Genomic DNA, 2,897 nt, shown 5'->3' with positions numbered 1-2,897 from the left:
AAGCTGCTCTAAAGCCCCGGCAGCACCACCTCTACTTGGGGTGCCAAGCAGGAGCTGTGTGAAATTCTTTGCTCCCCTTCAAAGAAAGGGAAATCCATGGCCAAAATAAAAGCAATCTTTGGTCTTGGAGCCTGGAAGTCCTGGACATCTCCAAGACCAGCCACTCCGTGGAGGTGGTTCAGCATTGTCCCTCCTGGTTCAGAATCTGGACCTTTCAGGTCCAGTAGTTCAGTGGACATCAGGCAGACTGGATAGTTTTCTAGGCCAGGTGAGAACCCGCATTTCGGGAGCATGTGCTAGGTTGACCTTTGAAACTGGTGCCATCTCTATTTTACCAAATATAGTTTGATATCCATCCCTTTCTCGGGGACCCCTTTTACAGGGCCAAAGGAATCCAAGTTCAATTTGATTTAGAGGGTGCACACACCGAAAAGTGGAAAATGTGGACTGAATTCCAAAGCACCCCAAGTATTTAGAGTTTGTCCCAACTTAGCTAGCCCTAGGAATCCCAAGTTCAGAGTGGGGAAAGGCAAAGCGTGGAAGGATAGGAGCTGGCCAGCAAATGCGTCCTTCCTGGACTACTGGTGGAAAGTGAGGATATTAACTCATTATTTGAAGTGAACAGAAAAAACTCTTTGATATCAGCATTTTAAATAGGCTCCTAAACAATGAGCACCACAAGATTCCATTGAGATTCTGAAAGTTTAGCAGGTTGTTTCACCATGGGGGGAGGGGGGAGAGAATCTGGATCAGCAACATCTAAGAGACAAAGGTGCAAGGTGGGAAAAACAGAAATTCTTGGTAGGTAGAGGACAAAGATTGTCGTGGAGCTAGTGCCACTTCCTGAAACTCTCGAGGAGGAGGGTGGGATGGGGCAGAAGTTTTAAACCAGTGGGTTCCCATAACAGGTAGGACTGAAAATATGCTAGTCAAGAAGCTCACACTGCTGAGATGAAGGAAAATTTTAAGACTGGAGGGGAGATGAGAAGAGATATGGACCTTCTCAATCATCGTTACCCAAAATGTGTATCCCTTCCAGGATTATAAAACTGATAAAAGTAGGGTTACCATCCTTGAAAGGATATTCAATTACTATCTGAAGAGTATTTATTAACTACTTATTTACCATCTATCCACAGAGCCCCAGGAAATATAAAATGTTTGAAAGGACCTGTCCTTGAGGTGTTTAATTTTTATTAGACAACCTATACTTCTTGCAGCTTCCCTGGGGAAAGAATAACATCCAGTTATGTCACGGCATGACTCTGGAAACATTCTCTGGCATCACTGGCAGCTGCCTAGTCTGCTTAGTAAAGGTTATCTGAACCATAAAGAAGAGACACAGAAGGAGTGGAAACAAGCTCTCTGTATATTGAAGTTGAACTAGATTATCTCTAAAGTGCCTTTTTCTTTTTATTAATAATATTTTATTTTCTCCCAATTACATGCAAAAACAATTTTTAACATTCGTTTTTAAAACTCTGAATTCCAAATTCTCTCCCTTCCTCCCTCCCCTCGTTGAGAAGGCAAGCAATTCGATACAGGTTGTACATATGTCATCATGTTGAGAAAGAAAACAGACAAAAAAAAACCTTTAGAAAAATAGTTTTAAAAAGTATGCTTAAATCCGTATTCAGACAAAAGGTACCTTTTTTCCATATCTAAATATCTCATGATTCTATATCACAGGGTTTAAAATGATTATAGATAATGTAAAGGAAAATGACAATGAAACATTTGACAAACTGGGTGTGCTGGTGCATATCTGTACTCCCTGGTACTGGGGACACTGAGGCTGGCAGATCTCCTGAACCTGGGAGTTCAGAGCTGCAATTTGTCTACACCAAGCACTGCCTTAACATGGTGAGCCCATGAGAGTAGGGGTGGGGCTGGGAGAGTGTGAGCTTGGAAGATGGTCTAAGATTGTCTAAGAAGGTTCCAACTGGCATAGATTAGAAATGGAGGAAGTCCAAGCTCCTATGCTGACCGGAACGGGACTGGATCCATGAACTTATAGTATGCAGGACAGGGAAACTCAGTCTTTAAAAATAAGAAAAACTTCACATCACTGATCATAGCAGTGTCAAAATGTACTGACAGCACATGGGAAATGTGCTGATTTTACTTAGCTGTAATATTTGTTAAAAGGGAGGGTTTTCATGGATCAAGTGCCATTAAGGAGTTACAATGATATGAACAAGAGCATCAATAAAATAACCTGGGGGGAGGAGAGGGAAGAGAAGAAAATGGATGACCAGCCTCAAAGGCCAACATGGTTTCAGAGAATCATATATTTAGAAATGGAAGAGACTTTAGAGGTCACCTAGTCCAATTCCCACATTTTACAGATGAGAAAACTGAGATACAGAGACATTAAGTGCCTTGTGTCAGGGTCACCATAGGAAGTGTTTGAGACAGAATTTGAGCCCAGGTCTTCCTGACTCCTAAGTCTAGCCTCCACTATACCACAGTCTCTTTCAAAAAAGACCAGACTTAGAGATGCTGAGGATCAAACTTAAAGCTTCACACATGGAAAGCACATCACTCCTCATTTTTCTCATTCTGCTTACTGGAGCTTTCATGGAGCCATTTAGGGGCAGAAAGTCTAGCTCCATTTGTGTCTGAATTCTCTCCCCAAATTTCTCATCCTACTGTATTCACCACACCTAACCCAAACACTTTTTCCACTCTGCCAACAAGAACTATTCCCTTGGACTGTTAAACATGCTCCAAATTGAGCTATAATTCTATGCATGTAGAAATAGATCTGTCTCATCCCAGCGTGTTCTAGTCACTCTCTAGTCCCCCTCCTGGTGTGTCTTCTTACCTGTTTAATTTATGTCAGAAAGCCCTAAAGCAGCAGTAAGTGTCATATTTTTTTTACAGGAGGGCCTCAC

This window comes from Notamacropus eugenii, chromosome 2 (assembly GCF_028372415.1).
Source record: "Notamacropus eugenii isolate mMacEug1 chromosome 2, mMacEug1.pri_v2, whole genome shotgun sequence".
NCBI lineage: Eukaryota > Metazoa > Chordata > Mammalia > Diprotodontia > Macropodidae > Notamacropus > Notamacropus eugenii.
Note: the sequence above shows the minus strand (reverse complement) of the source record.